Raw genomic sequence first — 19,869 nt, 5'->3', positions numbered from 1 at the left:
CCCCGAATTAGCAGGCAAAGTCCTTAAGTTTGAGTCCTGGCTCTGTTGCTGTTACTATCTTTGTGACATTCAGCAAGTTATTTGACTTCATTGGGCATCAGTTTTCTCATCTGTAAAATCAAGGTGTTAGAGGACTGGTCTTTTCCACTTTCTGTGGTCCTGTGAAAGTTGATTTTTCCACTGATATAAATTCATGCCTTCTTATCCTGTGAATTGCATTCTTTGTTCCTCCACCCCCCATATTAGTGCAATACTTCGGCTGTCCACTTGTTATCTTTCATCCTTGCCACATGATTGGCCCATCTTAGGAATCACAAGAAATTAGAAAAAACAAGTGAATGAAAAATTCACATTTTCCAGTTGATGACATGCCTTTGGAGGAACAGCCTATTAATTAGACCATCATTATCCATTTCCATCTCTGTTTCTCCTTCTCTCCTTCCCTCCCTCCTCACCTCTCTCTTTCCCTCTTTCCTTCTTCCCTTCCTCTTCCTCCTTTTTTCTCTTTCTATGTCTCTGACAACCAACTATTGCGGAACCTTCAGTTATCTAGATCCTAGCTTCATAAACTGTAGGTCAGGACCCCATATGGGGTGGTGTAACAATGTGGGAGGTTGTGAAACATTTGGCAATGGCAAAAGGTTATGTATACCTATTTTATATACCTGTACACCTGGGGTCTAGTAAAAATGTCCCAGTCAAAAAGGGGTCATGAGTGGTAAAAGTTTAAGTAGCCCTGATCTAGACCCAGAACTGAAGAGGAGAGTGGGCTAGATGGTCTTTGGGAAATTGCATGACACTTTCAGGTAATTGAAGTTACTTCTGTCTGCTAATGAATACTCTTTGAGTGCCATTATTTTCTCAAACACTACAACCCCTAAAGAATAAATATTGAGGATGTACGACAATTGAAGGACAGACAACCCATATCTTTGTTTAATTTCGTATGATAATGGGTTCTAAGAAGACTGAGATACATTGTTGTTTAATTCTGAGACAGTTCGTTTGGTAATAAACATTATTCTCTTTAGTAAGAGGAATGAGTCCTTCTATAGGCGTTAGAAATTTAAAATTGCTAATGTCTTCCATAGAGATTTTACTTGTATTTGGATATAATTTCCAAAACAAAAACAAGTCCCTAAATAACACAATTAACCTTCATGTTTTTGATATAGATTCCCTGCTTCCCTTAGAACACTTGAATAACCGCTGTTGGCTTCACAAGCCAACATCCCTGCTGTCCAATCTTCATTCCCTCTTCCCTGTTGTGAGAGCAGTTAATGGTCTCAGACTCCATCCTCATAGCAGTTTTAGTGTAGAAGAGGAGAAGAAGAAGTAGATGAAGAGGCACTGTCCATTAGCTGCTTAAAAAAAAAAAAAACAGAAAGTTTCTCCACTAAAATCCTTCTTCATATGCCTTATTCTTAAGGAGGTAATGCCAATTAATTGAAGTGCTTTGCCAGTAAGAGCATAAGCCCAATTAGAGTGTGGGATTTGGAGTTAGGAAGACCTAGGTGTGAATGTGGCCTTCAGAGAGAAGGCACTATCCTTAAGGGCATTTGGGAAAGGCTACTTGTAGAAGGTGAAACGTTAGCTGAAATTTGAAGGAAGCCAGAAAAGCCAGAGGGTGGAGATGAGGAAAGAAAGACTTCCAGGATTGGGGAACAGGTGGTGAAAATGGCCAAAATCAAGAGATGGAGTATTGAGTGCAAGGAAGAGCCAGGTGGCTAGAGTCATTGAATTCCATAGTATGGAGAGGGGCATAAGGTGTAAGAAGAACAGAAAGTTAGAAAGGGGTTGAATTATGGGTAGCTTTAGAAAGACAGTGGGATAACTAAATAGGAGGACGGTAAGGACACTAGGAAGATCAATTTGACAGCTGAGTAGAGGATGGAATGGGAAGGGAGAGAATTGAGGCAAGGATATGCACCAGTAGGCTCCTGCAATAGAGTCTAGGGGTGAAGCAATGAGTGCCTGGTCCAGGTCAGAGGAGAGAAGACATTGTCAACTCTTGCTTTGTTGCAGTGTATTATAGGAAGAGGGAAGAGAAAATATAATGTTTTTATTTTAAGCTCCCCCTCTTGTTTCAGCATAAGAGAATGCTGTCATAGATCTGTACCTTGTGAACTCCAGCTGTTGTGTGCATTTTTATACATGTATATGTATTTACATATAGAGTACTGGTAACTATTAAACTCTAAGTGCTTTTAGCTTAATCAATAGATATTGAAATTTATGTTAGTGGCTAAGGCAGTCTGGAAAGATCAGGTTAAAATTATAAATAGATTGTTGCTAGACCCCATTCATATAGTTTTGCTTTCTCTTTTAAGGTTTGAACCTTCATAGAACAATTTCTGATTCTTTTAAAATAAACATAACATTGTGAGGAAATTATGCCAGCATCATGATTTTATAACATAATATGATAAATGATGTTTGTTCAAGTAATTTCCAATAGCCTCTAAAAATGTCTCTGTGGAGGGGAGATGGACGATTGTCCCAAATGAGCTGACCTGGGGTATTACAATCTGCAGGATGTCAACAGTGCCATGGTGTTGTTCCTAAAAAGCTGTACAGTAATTCATGCCAGTTTACAAATCAGCTAGAAATGATTGTGGGAATATGTATGACTTTTGAAAGACAATGACAACATTGTTTGATGTTGTGTAGTGAAATATGATTACATAGTTTAGAAACAGGCTAAAAGATCAGAGAAGAGGAAAAAGTATATTTTAAGAGAGTGAATTAAGTTGATGAAGCACAACTCCCAGGGTAACTAGAAAGTGATATTTATGCAAGTATTAAATATCATGGTAATATTCACTTTGGCCAAATATTTTTAGAAATTGTCTGGTCATGAAAGTATAAAAAAAAGATTTAATCGGTTAAATCCACTGGGAAGAGTGAGTTTAATTGGTTACTTATTAGATTAGAAAAAATAAAGTTATGGTGTTGGCTTTGCTCTGATCATTTGTAATCATCCTTTAAAATCATCCAGTCTTAAAATCTCTTGTCATTGACTCTTCCCTGCTTCCTTGACCCTCACCCACATGCTAGTTACCTTCCTGACTAAACCAAATGTCAAGTCACATGTCAAGTCCTGATTACATTACCTCCATATTACCTCATATCTGTCTCAATCATTTTTGCCACCCTAGTTCAGGAACTTGTTAACTCTTTCCTAAATAATAATAATATTCCAGGGGACAGGTAGGTGGTACAGTGGATAAAGCACTGGCTCTGGATTCAGGAGGACCTGAATTCAAATCCAGCATCAGAAACTTGACACTTAATAGCTCTGTGTCCCTGGGCAAGTCACTTAACCCTCACTGACTCCCCCCCCCCAAAAAAAAAGAGCCCAAATCTAATAAAATGTAATATAATGTGAATAAATGCACCTTATAAAAATTATGTTCCAGTCCATTCTATGTATGCCTAACAGATTAATCTTTCAGTTGCACAGAACTCATGTCTCTCCCCTGATTGATGTCTCTCATGTTTCTTATCGTGTCTCTTCCATGACTACCAACCTTACTTTGGTTTGCCTACCTTGGCATTCGAGGCTCTTCACAATATGGGTCTAATCTACATTCACAGTCTTTTCTTTCACTGTTTCCTATGATGTATCTTCTTGCCAAACTATTCTGTTTGTCATTCCTCGTACATGACAATTGCCTCCATTCAAGCTTTTCACTGAGTGCTGGATACCTTTCTTCATATTTATGCATTTTGAAATTTTGCTTCTTCTACAAGTTCCCGACTGAAACACTACCCTCCCCCAGATAAGGCTTCCTTGGTGCATGTGGTTAAGAGCCAAACCTCCCTCCTTTGAACTCTTCTTTTGACTTTTCTCCTTTGTAAAATGAAAGCTCACCTCCTTAGTACTACAATCATTTCTGCAAGTTTCTCCTTCCTTGGTACATGATTATACGTTTCCTGAAGGTAAGGATTTGGTTTTATTCATCTTTTCCTTAGGGCCTAGCATCATGCTTTACACACGGATGCTTGTATTAAATGGAAATAGAATTGTTTGCCTTCCCAGAACACTGAAGAGAATGCCACAGGTTTAGGAATATTAGCAGGACAAAATGCCTGTTTATCCCTATTGTGAGTAACCAGAAAGTTCAAGTAACTAGATTCATTACTTGTTTAGCAGTATGGGAAGAAGGGAAAGGGGCATATTGTACTCTAATTTTATTAACAGCAGATGACAAGTGGAAACAAGCTGATGTGCCCCTTGGGATTCTGTTTTAGAAATTGCCTGTCATGGCAGAAGAGAGATGACACCATTGCATAGATTTTTTTTTTGGTCTGCCCTAGAGGGAGTGCTGAACTAGTTTTGGAAGACTTGGATTTGAGTCCTGTTTCTGCTGCCATGGTCAAGGCATTTGACATAGTCTTTAAATGTAGTCCATTATTTTGACATTAAACACAGGGTGTATATGATGAAACTTGTACCACCTACATCACTTAGCAGTTATAGAGAAAGCACTTTGGAACCCTTATGACCCCATAGAAACGGGAGGGGGAGTGGGACTGGGAGCAATAGGGATTGTTGCTATTGAAGTTCCAAATAATGACCTCAAGACACTGCAGATACTGAAATAACTACAAATACTTATTTAGTACCTACTCCTTGGTAGATACTATGCTAGGTGATGGGGAGATACTCATCAACAATATTAAATTATTAGTATCATTTCTAACTTTAAGAATTTTATTTAAAGTTGTTCAATATGAAATTAGTCAATAAGTATTTATTAGGCACCTTCAGTATTCCAGGCATTTTTCTAAGTACTGAGGATACAAAGAAAAGCAAAAGACATTCACTGCCTTCCAGGAGAGGCACTCCTGAACTAATAGTGGAGACAACATGAAAACAACTATGTACAAAGTTGTACATGGAGGCAATCAGTAAAGACACAAAAATTAATGAGGACATGGAAAGACTTTCTATAGAAGGGAAAATTTGAGTTTTAACTTAAAGGGAATCATGGAAGCCAAGAGGGAAAGATGAGGAAGAAGAGCATTTCAAGTGTGGAGGACAGTCAATGACAATTTCCAGAGTTGGGAGATAGTGTCTTGTTCAAGGAATAGCAAGGAAGACAGTGCCATTGGATTGATGAATATACGGGAGGGGATGTAAAATGTGGAAAGCTTCCTTAGGAAAGATCTATGCTTAGGAAAATCACTTTTTCAGCTGAGTATTGAGTGGATTGGAGTAGCAGAAAACATGTGATTGACAGGTCAACCAACAGGCTATTCTGTAGTCCAGGTGTGAGGATATGGCAGCTTGGAGCCATTTGATAACAGAGTTGAGGAGGAGGCATCATGGAAAGTCATTGCAAGGTGAAATGGACAAGTCTTAGCAGCAACATGGATATGGGGGTGGGTGAGAGAAAGTCAAGAGTAGAGAAATTAAGAATGGCATCTAGGTAGTGGTGCTTTCTACAATAAGTTGGGTAGTAGTGGGGTTTGTGGGAAAATATTATGAGTTCAGTTTAGAACATTCTGAGTTCAGGATGTCTATAGGATATTAGTCTGAGATATATTTTAGGCATTGAAGATTTGAAACTAGGGGTCCACAGAGAGATTAGGTCTGGATAAGTAGATTTGTGAATCACCAGTCTAGATATGATAATTGAATCCAGTGGAGTTGATGAGATCTCCAAGTGAAATATTGTAGATCAGAGGTCTCAGACATGTGGCCCAGTGCTGCCTAAAACAGATTAAAATATAATTGGGAAATGCTTAATAAAATAAACAAAAATCTAATAGGACATAGATAAGGGTATTACAGGGTTTTCTAAGTCAATATGCAGCTCTCAGGGATCTTTATATACAAAATAAAGACCCTCATTTCTATTTGAGTTTGTCATCACTAGTACAGTGAGAGAAGAGAAGAGGACCCAGGACAGGACTTTGTGGGACACCCATAATTAGTGGGCATAATTTGGATAAAGATACAGCCAGACACTGACTGTAAGGGATAGTTAGATAGGTGGCAGGAGAACTAGGGAAGGTTATTGTCCTGAAAACCTCGAGAGAATAGAGTATCAAGGAGAAGAGGCTGATCAAAAGTGCCAGGCTGCCAAGAGTTCAAGAAGGTTGAGGATGGAGAAAAGACCACTGGATCTTAAAATTAAGAGATCATTGGTAACTTTGGAGAGAAGTGTTTCAGTTGAAGGGTAACATCAGAAGCTACAACATAGATCATTAGTGTCAAACTAAAATCAGAATTGACTTCATATGGACTTAGGAGACCACAAATGAATGCATCCATATAGTTTTGTATTTTTATTTGTTCAATCATTACCAGTTACATTCTAATATGGTTTTGGCAGCACTTGGAAGCTGGTTTGACATCTCTATTGTGGAGAGTTGAAGAGAGTGGAAGGGGGTGAAGTAGACACCTATTTTATTTTTTGTTTTTTTTTTGTTTTGGTTTTTGGTTTTTTTTTTTTTTGCAGGGCAATGGGGGTTAAGTGACTTGCCCAGGGTCACACAGCTAGTAAGTGTCAAGTGTCTGAGGCCGGATTTGAACTCAGGTACTCCTGAATCCAAGGCCAGTGCTTTATCCACTGCGCCACCTAGCCACCCCCTAGACACCTATTTTAAATGGCCTGCCTCCTCAAGGAGTTTAACCTAAAAAAGAAAGCAGAAATGTGGGAGGAGAGCCTGGACCGGGTAGATAAAGTAAGGGATTTTTGAGGATGGGGAAGATATGAACCTGTTTGTGGGCAGTAATAGGGACTCTCATGAATGAAAACAGTAATAATAGCTAACACTGATCATAGTGCTTACTATGTACTAGTCGTGTTAAGCATTTTACAATATTATCTCATTTGATACTCACAACACCCCTGAGAGGCAGGTGATATTATTATCCCCATTTTATAGATGAAGATACTGAGGCAAATAGAGGTTAAATGACTTGTCCAGAGTCAGACAACTAATAAGTCTCATTCTGGATTTAAATTTAGGTCTTCCTGACTTCAGGTCTAGCATTCTATCCACTGCACCATCTAGCTGTCTAAAAAACAAGCTATTCTCCAACTGTTTTAAGTAATGGGTTTTAAAAACATGATATTTAAAAGCCACATTGAGAATTTTGGGGTCTTTCCATATTATTTTTTATGGAGATGTATTTTTTAAACACATCTAAGATCTCTTAGAAATATCTCTAAGGTCCCTCCTAGCTCTCAGATTTCACAATATTCTTATGTATTATGTCTTCTAGATTGATAAATTATATAAAATAATAGTTTTAGAATCATTCCATGGCTTCCATAGACAGTATGGAATTGGTGTAGGTGAAACGGGGGTATCTTCAAAACTTAATAGATGTGCAAACATTTCAGGGGCCAAGTGGTTTGGAATATATTTCCATACATTCATGAAATTGAGGTTAATCTTTGGAATAGGCAGAAAATATAATATGTGAAGGGCTTTGATCATCTTAGAATAGGAAATTCAGGTGCTCACTGTCTTATCTCTTTAAAGTGTAAATCATCTGCTGATTTAATTCATTTTTATGACAAATGTGAAATTATGTAGTTCTTATTTGAAAAAATGACCAAGTTATTTTGATGAGTAGTATGACTGTATCATCAACCATTTATGGCCAACATGCTAACTTCTAGCTTCTTAAATTTGCCTGTCCTGCTGAATGTTTATGTATCAGGAATTTGTTCTTAATGAGTGCAAGATTGAATTATACATACTTTTCTTATCTTCAAATATATAGAAATAATATTCCAATATTACTTATAGGAAAGGGGATTCTTTTTATCGTAATCAGCCTTATATTGTTAATGGTTACTTTCATCTAAGACTGATTTTTTTTCAGGGCAATGAGGGTTAAGTGACTTGCCCAGGGTCACACAGCTAGTAAGTGTCAAGTGTCTGAGACCAGATTTGCACTCAGGTCCTCCTGAATCCAGGGCCAGCATTTTATCTACTGTGCCACCCAGCTGCCCCCTAAGACATTGATTTCTAGGGAAGAAATGGTAACAACATTTTGTTGTCAGTAATGAATTAAGGCAACCTGTTGCAAACTTTTGCTCAGAAAGTTTGGTAGTGAAACAGAGTTTAATTAAAAAAAAAAAACTTAAGCATTCAGGGTTATTTTTCATTTTAAAGAAACCTTTGGGAAATAGTTTTTACTTTCTTTTGGTTCTGAAATAAAATTTTCCCCCATAAAAAAGAAAACCAGAATTACATCATAGTTGGTAAATGATTTCTTTGTGGTAGAGCAATTACAATATCTTTCTGGGGGTCGGCTAGGTGGCACAGTGGATAAAGCACCAGCCCTGGATTCAGGAGTTCCTGAGTTCAAATCCGGCCTCAGACACTTGACACTTACTGGCTGTGTGACCCTGGGTAAGTCACTTAACCCCCATTGCCCTGCAAAAAAACAAAAAACAACAACAACAATATCTTTCTTTTCTGTCTCTTCCCTCCTTTCCTTCTCCACATTGAACTGGCCCTAATCTCAAGGGAAAGCTACAAAATCTGAATTGCTTGAGATAAATTCTCCTCCTCTTCCTCCTTTGCCCCCTCCTCCTCACCATTATGCTCTGTGATCATATCATATGTCATCTAATAGATCATATCATGTCTTATTATATCATATCATAATTTAGGGCCATCTAAGGGTTCACGTCCTTTTTATTATAGTAGTCATATCTACTATAGGAATTACAATGTTTTAGTCAAGAGCAGTGGTAGGGAATGAGCTCTGAATAGCTGCTTTTGCTGTTACTATTTATCATCAAGGTTATGAAACCTTGAGATATGCTTTCCCAAAGTATTTTCACTTAAAAACCTTGGTACCTCTTTTGGGAACAAAATTAACCGATGTTGAGTAAGTCTTGTAATAGCTCTTCAATCACTTAATAAAAAGGAATTACACTCTTCAAGGAAAAGGCCTTTGAAACTGCAAAGAACTATATAAATGTGAGCTATAATTATTAATAATAATCTATTTTAGGATTTAAAATGATTGCTTTATGGAAGTACCCCTCCCCCACTTTGTCAAGTTAATTCAACAAACATTTATTTAATGCTCACTAAGTGCTAGGCACTGTCCTGAGTGCTGAAAGGGAAAGGCAGACTCTACTCAGGGAGCTTACATGCTAATGGTGGAAGACAGTGTGTAAAAGATTATGGAAAAAGAGAGGGGGCAGCCTGCTTATGAATGGATGAGAAAGTCTAGAGAGTCAGGAGTGGAACCAAGAAAGGAATGCAGACATTGCTGGCTTGGGAACACCAGGGGCAGGTGAACATTCAGACTGAGGAGGCTGCAGAGTGAGAGTCAGCTTCCTGGGAGATGAGTCTTCTGTGTTTCTTTGACATGGTGGAGAAAGTCTGGAGAGATAAATGAATATTTTAGCCTCAGATCTTACTTAGATTTTGTAAGTTATACTTTGTGCTGTTTTTAAAATTTCACATTTTAAGTTAAATGCCACCAAGGTGGGTGGCAGAGGTGGGTTTTGTAAACATAAAGTTAAAGAATTTCTTGAAAGGGAGGCTGGGAAAAAGAGATCCCAGTATGTAGGCAGTATGTTGTAAATGTGTATATATGCATATCTATGTACATCACAGATATTACTATTTATTGGACATAACAATTGGATATAAATGTGTGTGTATCCTTGAATTAAGTCATTAAACCATAAAGTAGTTTGTTCTCCAGTTATTTTGAGACTAAATCAGAAATTACAATGCCAAAAATGAATATCAGAAATATTGGTTTGACTCTCTTATAGCTTAATTTCTTAATTTCTAGCATATGATACTATATACACATGCATACAAGGAGAGGGAAGGAGGGAGGGAAAAAAGAATGGAGGGAGGGAGGGAGGGAGAAAGAAAAAGAGAGAGAGAGAGAGAACATATATCAAGTATTGTCCAAATTTAAACTCTAAATCAGTAACAAACTATTGTGTTACAAAGATGTCAGATGAAATGGCTTTGTAGCACACACGATGGGAACCCAAGCCACATAATAAGATTTCTTGATGGTTTAGGTAATCTGCTAAAGTCTAAGGCATATTAAAATAATAATTCACAATTGAATAGTGGTTTAATGAGGTATTCTAGCCCTATTTGAAGAAGTGCCAACAGCAGAGCCTTTAACATTTACTCCAGTAAGGTTTTGGGGTTTGTTATTTACTAGATATAAATCTTTTTTTCAGTTAAATTTTCAAGATTGTTTAGCATTTGTGATTCATTACTTAAAAGGTATTTCTGGCTTAGTTGGCATAAGGAGGTTTATTTCAAAGACACTAAACATAATTGGGGTAATCAATTTTGATATTAAATGTTAAGATTATTGCTTTGTTCTAAACCATAGAATAAAATGAAAATAAATGAATTTAGCCTGTAGTTATTCTTAAACAACATTTTTTTTTGGATTAAAATTTATTTTGTTCATGCAAAAATACGCTTTTCGGTGTGGAGTTTTGCATAATTTAATCCTACTCCAAACTTACTTTATGTGTATTTTAATACAGGATTCAGCTTCATGATTAGCTGAGAGATGTAGAATGCCATAGGCTAGAAGTTAAGCAATGAGAAATATAAGCCAATATCTCTGTTATTGTTTTTTAGCAGTGTTATTTCTGATGTAATATCCAAACAATTAGCAAACTACTTAACTGGTTATGATTTGAAGACTTAATTCAAGAACATCCTAATACACACACACACACACACACATATATACACAAACATTTCACTGGCATGGAATGAATCTGCTTGGAAAGAACATTTAACAAATTTGGTTTGTGCTTAAGTACAAATTTTTACCCCAAAGGAAAGAAAATATTGATTAACCTTGTTCTGTGCCATAAAACTTAGAACTTGGGAAATCCGGCTATGTGAATAAAAGTATTTTTTTTTCCACTATTTGGCTACTAAAGCAAAAGGCCTTTTTAAAAAAATTGCCTCTGAGAAGAAAATTTTTTCTCATATCTCTTCCTTTCCTTAGTGCCCTAAAAACCAACAATAAACAAATAGCTACTAGGTTGCAGTGGTTACTCATGTCACAAGTAACCACTTCATTTTTCTTAGCACCCCCATCACTGCATTTTTCTCCTTGTCGCACTAATATGTACTGCTTGTTTTGAAATACTCCTTTTGTAAACCTGATTTACTTCACAACCAAACCCATCAAATTTTAAATTTCAAATTATTTTTAAAGAGCAATAGATAAACAGCTTGACATTTTGAGTGGAAAAATGAACCACATCATTTAATCAATTTTCTATTTTGTGGTTATTATAAATATGAACATAATTAAGTCCCAGGCCTGAAGGAGATTACAAAAGTATCTTTTTTGCTAATAAAGTATCATGTAGATTTATTTTTCTTTCTAATGTTCTGTCACTTTACAACTGTTTCTTGCTATCTTACTAGAAGAGAATGGCAAGCAATTGTATTGTTAGAATAATCTCAAATTTCCATGATTTATAGTAGTTTACAGAAAATCTTTTAGGCATGGTCTTATGAGACTTTGCTTTTTTTGTTTGTTTTTGTTTTTGTTTTTTTTGGTGAGGCAATTGGGGTTAAGTGACTTGCCCAGGGTCATGCAGCTAGTAAGTGTTAAGTGTCTGAGGCCGGATTTGAACTTAGGTCTAAGTGACTCCAGGGCTGGTGCTCTATCCACTGTGCCACTGAGCTGCCCCTGGTCTTATGCTACTTTGGAAATGGAAATTATGTATTTGTGCTTCTCGTTTAGTTAACTGTTTCTCTTTGAGTGCACATTTCCCTATAGCTGTTTCAGTGATGTCTATTATTAGGAAATGGATGTAATCACCTTCCATCAATTCTGACTGTCCATGATATATTTTTTTTAATTAGGCCTGATACATAACTTATAAAAGAGAGTTCTTTGATACTTGGTAAATACTTATTAAACAGTGTGGTGAATAAAACGATATGCGGTTGCCTTATCTCTGTCCCAAGTTTAGGGAAAATTAGCTGGGGTTTCTAATATATTTGTTACTTATAAATTAGAAGCTTTAGCACAAGTTTTAGGCATTAAGCATTTATTAAAGCATAAGTTAAGAAACCTATCTAGCCACTACAAGCATGTCCAAGAGCCTGTCTGTGTATGTAAGCTTCCTCTGTGTCCAAAGGAGAGGTGGCCCTTCCACACTGCTCAAAGCTAATTGGCTTAGTATTGCCCAAATCCATTGATTCACTGGACTTGAGAGCAGTCCATGATCAGAACGTGCTGAGGTCAGAGTTCAGAGACACCGCCCCCCCCCCCCCAGGCTGTCAGGTAGGTGTGGTTTCAATCAAGTCAACTTTAAATGAGTTAATCAGCAAAGTCAATCCAATCAATCTCATTACTGTTGTCTCAAGCAGGGGGCCTCTGGGCATCCCCAAACCCGTTATTTTCTCATAAGATATATAATAGCATTTTAGTAGACATTGATGGGGATAGAAAAGAAGTCTACAATAGAGTCCTCACAGTCTGTAAGTTTATAATCTCATTGAGGAGAGAAGATATTCCACTTAATAATAATAGCCAGCATTTCTGCAGTTCTTTAGTATTTGCAAAGTATTCTTTGGATTCTTACAAAAACCCTGTGATGTTACCATTATTATTCCCATTTCACAGATGAGGAAGCTAAGGCTAAGAGCAGTTAGCTGATTTCTCCAGGGTTACAAAGCTAGTAAATGTCTGAGGCAGGCTTCAGATCCAGGTGTTCCTGAATCTAAGACCAGTACTCTAACTACTTTGCCAAGCTGCCTCTTACTTACTTAAATAGTATATTTTGCAATAAATAGTTAAATGTGGTCAATATTCCTGGAGAAAAAACTAGAGAAATGAGGAAAGAAACCAATGAGAGAATATTGATTTGACCTAGACCTTTAAGTCTGAGCTTAATTTGCACATAACAAATAGAAGAGGGAATGGAATTAGAAGCTTGAGCAGAAAGTTGGAAAAGTATGAGATATCTTCTTACAGGAGTGATTTCCCCCCTTTTTTTCAGTATGACCATTTGGGGAATATATTTCTTTTTGACACTTAATCTGGAAGAGAAGCTATTTATTTCAGAAATATTTGTAAGAAATTATGAAGATAGTTTGACAAATCTTGCCTAAAGAAATTATCCTAAGACAAAGGATAAGAGTATAAAAAGGATAGTTTCAAGAATGTTCAGTCTTAAGTGGGAGAGTCAAGACAAGATATGGAGATCTCCATATCTGCTACTGGATGTGAACATCCGCTACCCCCTTTTATGGGTGCTGCCTTCTCTACTAAACTAAGAAAAAAAAGTGAAATCAATCCCATGACCACAGAAAAGTTTGTTAAAAAAAAAAGAGTAAGACTACAGAAGTGAAATTGTATCTTCTGGTATCATACCCATTTTTGGAAGACCAGAGTCATTGATATTTTCTTTAATTTATTCTGATTTATCTAACCCAGTCTTTAAAGATTCATTAAGCATTTAAGCATTTCCTGTGAGCCAGCTTTCTAGAGAATAAGTAATAATGATAATGATGATGCTGATAGCATTTATATAGTGTTTTAAGGGTGTTTTACTCAAAGGAGAACAAATTGGTTTGCTTGGGGTTTACCTGGAAGATGCCTTCTAAGGACCACTCCTTAAGCCTGAATAACTCAGGCCCTCATTGATTGGCCAACAATAGGTCCCAGCCTATTTCTCATTTTCCCTTTAGCCTCTTGTTGGCTCTGAGTGAACCTAAATAGCAATTGTATCTCTTTTGGTCTGAAATCCTAAGGGTCTCCCCACCCCCATCCCCTTTAGATATCTATTTTTTTTTAACTAGGTAGAAGATGCTTTTCTTTGCCTCAGTATTTACCTATCCATAATCACTGAATAAGCATTGCCTCAGGCAAACAGATCTGTGAAAGGCCCTGCTTAAAAGGCCAAAGTCTCCCACTGCATCTGGGGTCACCTCCAGTTGTCCTGATAGATATGTTGCCACTGGATCCAGATGGCTTCAGGGAAGAGAGTGAGAATTTGCACATCCCTCCCTCTCTTAAATCCAATTCATGGCAAGTCATGACATCACCACCTGATATCATGATCAGCTTCCAGAAGGAAGGATAAACAGCAAGGACAACAATGTTTTGCCAAGTACTTTACAAATATCTCATTTTATCCTTCCAATGGCTCTGGGAAGTAGATGCTATTATTTTCATCCCTACTTTATAGATGAGGAAATTTAGGAAGGCAGAGATTAAGTGACTTTACCAGGTTCATACCATTAGTAAGGGTCTTAGGGCAGAATTGAACTCAGTTCTTAATGATTCCAAGCCTAGTGCTCTGCCCACCACCCTATTTATCTGTCAGGTGAACGGATTTTGTTTTTCTTAGCAGCAGAATTTGGCTTAGTGCCAGTTCTTGGAGTAGGGAACTGGCCAGTAAAGTCTGGAATAGTCTCTGACCTTTGGTGTGTTTGATTTTTTAGATGCCAGCTGTATTTCATGGCCCATCTGGGGACTCATCCATTCTATACCTACTGGGAGGGATATCTAAAGGTAACTGATTTGGGGTGTGGCCATTAGATTTAATTGTCCAAAATAAGGATGGTTTTTGGTATTGGCCTGGATCTCACTGACTTGCCTAGAATGGGTGGGGTTCTAGTCACCTGACTGGGTTTTGGGGTTATAATGCTATGAAGAATGCTTAAATATGGGAAATATTTTACAAACTTCTCTAACCTACTTCATTTTCAAAATTTTCTTTTTAGAGTGAATCATAGATATCATATTTAGAATTTCAAAGGATCTCAAAAACCACCTAGTTTATCTCACATTTTACAGAGGAAGAAACTGGGGAGGCTCCAGGTCACAGAAGTGACTAAGCCAGGGAGACTGAGTGGCTTTCTCAAGGTCATAGAAGTAGCGCAAATCAGCAGTGGGATTTGAATCCAAATTCTCTCACTCTAGAGCTGGTGTTCTTTTGATTCTGCCATGCTGTTTCCATAATAAATTTTATTTAGCAGCAATTTGTGACCTGTCCTCCTTAACATCATAGGAGGGGGGAGCACCAGTAACCTTGAGGCAATTTCATGTTACTTTTGCCAAGTAACTTTTACTCAAAGTTTAGCTTCACTTAGGTGGGCATATGAGAATAAAGGCTAACACCTGGATTCCCAAACAAGTTTTCCATATGGTCACCTCTGCAAGTGTATGGGAGTCAGCAGAAGAAATACTTCAAGGACAGGCTTGAGGCATGGCTCTGAAGCCCTTGTCACAGAACCATTGACATCTGGGAAGTGACAGTGGCTGACAGACCATGTTGGCCTAACAGGAATAGGAATGGCCTGACTCTGTTGGAACAAAAATGTCATGCTGACTTTGAGGCGCCGAAGTAGAACTGCAAACAGTGGCAGCCTGTGCAAACAGTGGCTATTATCATTAACTAAAGGACAGATTGAATGTGGCAAGGACTTCAGGTCACCCCTCAGCCTATTCAGCCTGTCTTGTACACCCGAGAAGTACTCTTGTCAGCAAAAGAAGATTTCATGGAGAAGAGGTATGGAGGTTTGTATTTATTCACGTGTGTGAATGTTGCATGATGACATTTGCAATATTTTGAAATGAAAGCTTGCTCTAGTAAAGAAGAATAATTCAGGGCAGCTAGGTAGCACAGTGGATAGAGCACTGGCCCTGGATTCAGGAGGACCTGAGTTCAAATCCGACCTCAGACGCTTAACATTTACTAGCTGTGTGACCCTGGGCAAGTCACTTAACCCCAGCTGCCTCACCAAAAAAATAAAAAGAAGAAGAATTCAGTGTCAGTATACTTAGGCCTTTGTAAATATGTTGCTTTTTTTATATGAGGCAATGTCGTATGGCCTAAAGAGTGCTAAACTTGGTGTCAGAGGTTCTGGGTTCAAATTCTAGTTCTGCTAACTGCAGGAGTGAGCTTGGGAAAGATACTAATCATTAGGATCATAGCCCCAGAGATTTACATATGGAAGGTACCCTTTAGTCTAGTGTTATAGATAAGGAAATCAAGCACAAGGTCAATTTATCCAGGGTCATACTGATGGAAGAGGCTAAAAGGATTAACAGATAACCTAAGACTTGATCTATATATAGTAGATAAAAGGGTTAACAGAGAACCTAAGACCTGAGTAACCAGAGGGTTCCTATCAACCAACATTATTAATAGAAGTCTAAGGAGACAGGAGACAGTAAATGGGACCATTAACCATTAATAGCCATTAATATTCCTAGATGATAGAAAACAGAAATTGTACCTAGAAACCAGATCTTAAAGAAATACCATAAACCGAGACCCTCTGGCTCTGACAAGTCTAAACATGGCCTTATGAACATGCAAAGAGAAGACCAAATATGTCCTTAGCTTCACCTTGTGATATTTACACTCTAAAAACACACCCCTGGGGAAAAAGATACCAGCCTTGGAGGATGTCTTAGGACCCTAGGAAGTCCAAATTAGGATATGAACTTCTCACAAGGAGATTAAGATAATAAGGAAATAACCTACTTTTCTCACTATAAATATAACCATTTTTCCTCTCCCTATTTGACACACTTTTCTCCTTGGTGTCTCCCTGTGGCCTCACAGTCTTTTAATAAAACTTAGGAAACTGAGTCACTGAGTCTTATAATGCTTTGGGACACCTCATGATCAATTTGATCAATTAAATTCATCCCTATGTCAATAATAGTTATTTTTGCTGGCCAGCAATTTGGATCCAGGTCTTCCTTACTCTTAAGTCCAGATCCATATCCATTGAATTACATTATCTCCAAATTTCCAATCATGAAGGGCTGTGTTACATGATGATGTCTATAGCTCTTCTCCATCTGATCAAATGTAATAGTACAATCCTGATAGTTGGAACCCGTGCCATGACAACTCCCTAGTTCTTAGAGCTGCCTCTTGGTTTTCTCAGCCCATCAGAGGCATTGGGGCTATGCAAGTTGCTTAGAGTCAAAGTATCCTAATTGGAATCTCAGTTTGGTCACTTACAACTTACATGATTTTGGGTGGTAAGTCACTTGAAAGTCCCGGAGCCTTAGTTTCCTTGGACTTAATGATCTCTGTTTACATAGTATTACCTCCCACCTTGCTTCCCCTTAAGTTCTTTTGGAGGCAGAGATTGGTTGTTTTTTTTTTTTAATTAATAAAGTATTTTACTTCTCTCTGCCACATGTAAAGATAGCTCCCAACCTCTGTCCATACAAGCCCTACAATTCCAGATCTTTCTCCCTCCCTCCCCTCCCTCCCCCCTCCCCCAGACAGCAGGCAATCTGATATAGGTTTTTTTATATATATATATACACACACATAATAACATTAATCCTATTTCTGCATTAGTCATGTTATAAGAGAAAAAATCAGAGCAATGATGAAAAACCTCAAAATAGAAAAAAACAACAGCATCAAAAACAAAAGAAATAGTATGGTTCATTCAGCATCTATACTCCGCAGTTCTTTTTTTTTTTTTTTTTTCTTGGATTTGGCGATCCTCTTCTATCATGAGTTCCCTGGAACTCTTCTGTGCCATTGCATTGGTGAGAAGAATATAGTCCTTCACAGTAGATCAACACTCAATGTTGATGATACTGTGTACAATGTTCTTCTGGTTCTGCTCATCTCACTCATCATCAGCTCACGCAAGACCCTCCAGGTTTCTCTGAACTCCTCCGAGGCAGAGGTTGTTTTAAAATTTTACCTGAATATCCCCAGAACAACCCTTGGAATGTTTTTTGTTTTTAGTTTTAATTTGTAATAGTTTGTGTAGGTACTTAATAAAATGCTACGTTGAATAAAGAATCTAGCATGTTTTATGTAACGATTTTGGTAAGTAATGCATTTGAGTTATTTAAGGGGTCTCATTGTATGCTTGATTTATCCACTCATAGTGGAAAATGTTAGCAAGTTGTAATTTGCTATTTTAGTGGTTATTGACAGCTATAGCCCAAGTACATATTTATGCAGTTTTTGAAGAATTTAGTTTTCTGAAAATAAATGTAATTTGAAAATAAGATGCCAGTAGGATAGAATGAAGTTCTCTATGCCTCACCTCCAGATTTCATCTATGTTGAATCAAGACAAGATAACGCTATTGCTATATATCTATTTTGCCCCTCCCTTCACTGCCAGACTTAGCTGGAATTTCATTTTACCATGTGGGCCCATGATGCACAGATGCTCTTAGAAAAGAATAAAAGTGTATAGTCAAGAATTTCTCTATAATTACAATAAAGACTAAATATGTGAAATCTGCTTAGAATGTGTATGTCTAATACCATTCAATTGAATTCAGCAAAGAGTAAGTGCTCCTGAAGTGTAAGGTGACACTTTTGTGGTAGAATAAAAACAAACAAACACAAAACAGCCTCTGCCTTCAGAGAGATTACATCCTGCTTTGAGTGGGGGAATAGTGTCTAAAGAAGTATGTATGATATAAAGTATGATATAAAATAATTTGAGGTGGGAGAGATAGCTAACAACTGGTAGTCCAGAAAAGCTTTAAAAAGAAGATGATACCTGACGTAAGCCCTAAAGGCAAGCAGATTTGGAGAGGTACAGATGAAAAGTAAGTACATTCAGATTCTAGAGAACTACCCCTGCAAATAATTGAAGATAAAGGATGGAGTATCCACTTGGGGGAAGAAGTGATTCAAATATTTAGTTTACATAAGAGAGTAAAAGGGCAGTTGGAACCATACAATGAAGAGCCTTTAACGCTAGACTGGGAAGTTTGCACTGAATGTTTCTGAACAGGGGAATAACGTGGTCTGATCTATGTCCTTTATTACTTTGATATCAATTTAAGGTATAGAATGTGGAGTAATGGAATATAGGTTCATCAGCTAGAAGAATATTACTGTAGTATAGAAGAGTATTAATAAATCCCTCAGTATGGTTGTGTCCATGTGAATAGAGAGCCAAAGAGAAAGGAACATGGAGATAGACTCAATAACCATGGATTGGATGTTGGGATGGAAGATTCAAAGATAAGTCATAAATTACAAACTTGGTTTTGTTGATAAGTATGATTGTGGTTCATTCAATAGGAAGAAGGAAGTTCATTTATTTTTATGAGGGAAAGATAATATGTTCTTTTTTGGAAATTTTGAGTTTGAGATAGCTATGGCACATGCAGGTGGATTTATCTAGTAAGCTTTTGTTGAAATGGGACCACATATAAAAGTGGAATTTGGATAGATTAGATTTAGGATTCATCTGCATAGAAAAGATAATGAAATCTTGAAAGTAGATGAGAAAATGTTGGGAAACAAGAGAACAGGGCCCAGAACAAGAGTCCTGGGGTACAATTAAGTTAACCTGTTCAGGAAATGGATGGTGATTGAGCAAGGGGAATAAGCAAGGGGGACAAAGAAAGAATGATCAGATGGGTAGAAGTAGAAATGGGAGAGCAGAGTCAAGGAAAGCAAGAGAGGAGAGAATATTCAGTAGAAAGGTATGGTCAGCAGTATCCAAAGCTTCAGAGAGATCAAAGAGATGGAGGTCTAGGGGAAGGTCTTCAGACATAGCAGTTAGATTATTTACTTATCTTGGAGAGAGTAATTTCAGCATCGTGGTAGAGGAACAACTGTAAATAGTTATTATATTTGGGAATCTGAATCCAAGTTTGTACATTTTAGTTCAATTCTACAAATCTGTTAAGGGCCTATTTTCAAGTGGTTTATTGTTTTATGCACTGAGGATATAAAAGTAAAAGAATAAAATACACAGTCTTTATTCTGATGGAGTTTAACAATCTACTTGGTATGTATAGAGAAGATAGGGTGATGTTAGAAAAATGTAACGTAATATGAGGTAGGATGTGATAGGAGAAGGACCCAAACCCAAGGGATGCCATAGACAGAATGCT

General features: G+C 37.4%; 1 protein-coding gene across 1 annotated transcript in view; it reads left to right on the top strand.

Moving 5' to 3' along the window:
* PARD3B (par-3 family cell polarity regulator beta) overlaps positions 1 to 19,869 on the top strand; it is a 1,353,776-nt gene that overhangs the window by 209,379 nt on the left and 1,124,528 nt on the right. The window lies entirely within an intron of this gene.

The sequence above is a fragment of the Dromiciops gliroides genome, chromosome 3, assembly GCF_019393635.1.
Source record: "Dromiciops gliroides isolate mDroGli1 chromosome 3, mDroGli1.pri, whole genome shotgun sequence".
Taxonomy (NCBI): Eukaryota; Metazoa; Chordata; class Mammalia; order Microbiotheria; family Microbiotheriidae; genus Dromiciops; species Dromiciops gliroides.
The sequence above is the reverse complement of the archived record's forward strand: the minus strand, read 5'-3'. Positions and strand labels throughout refer to the sequence as shown.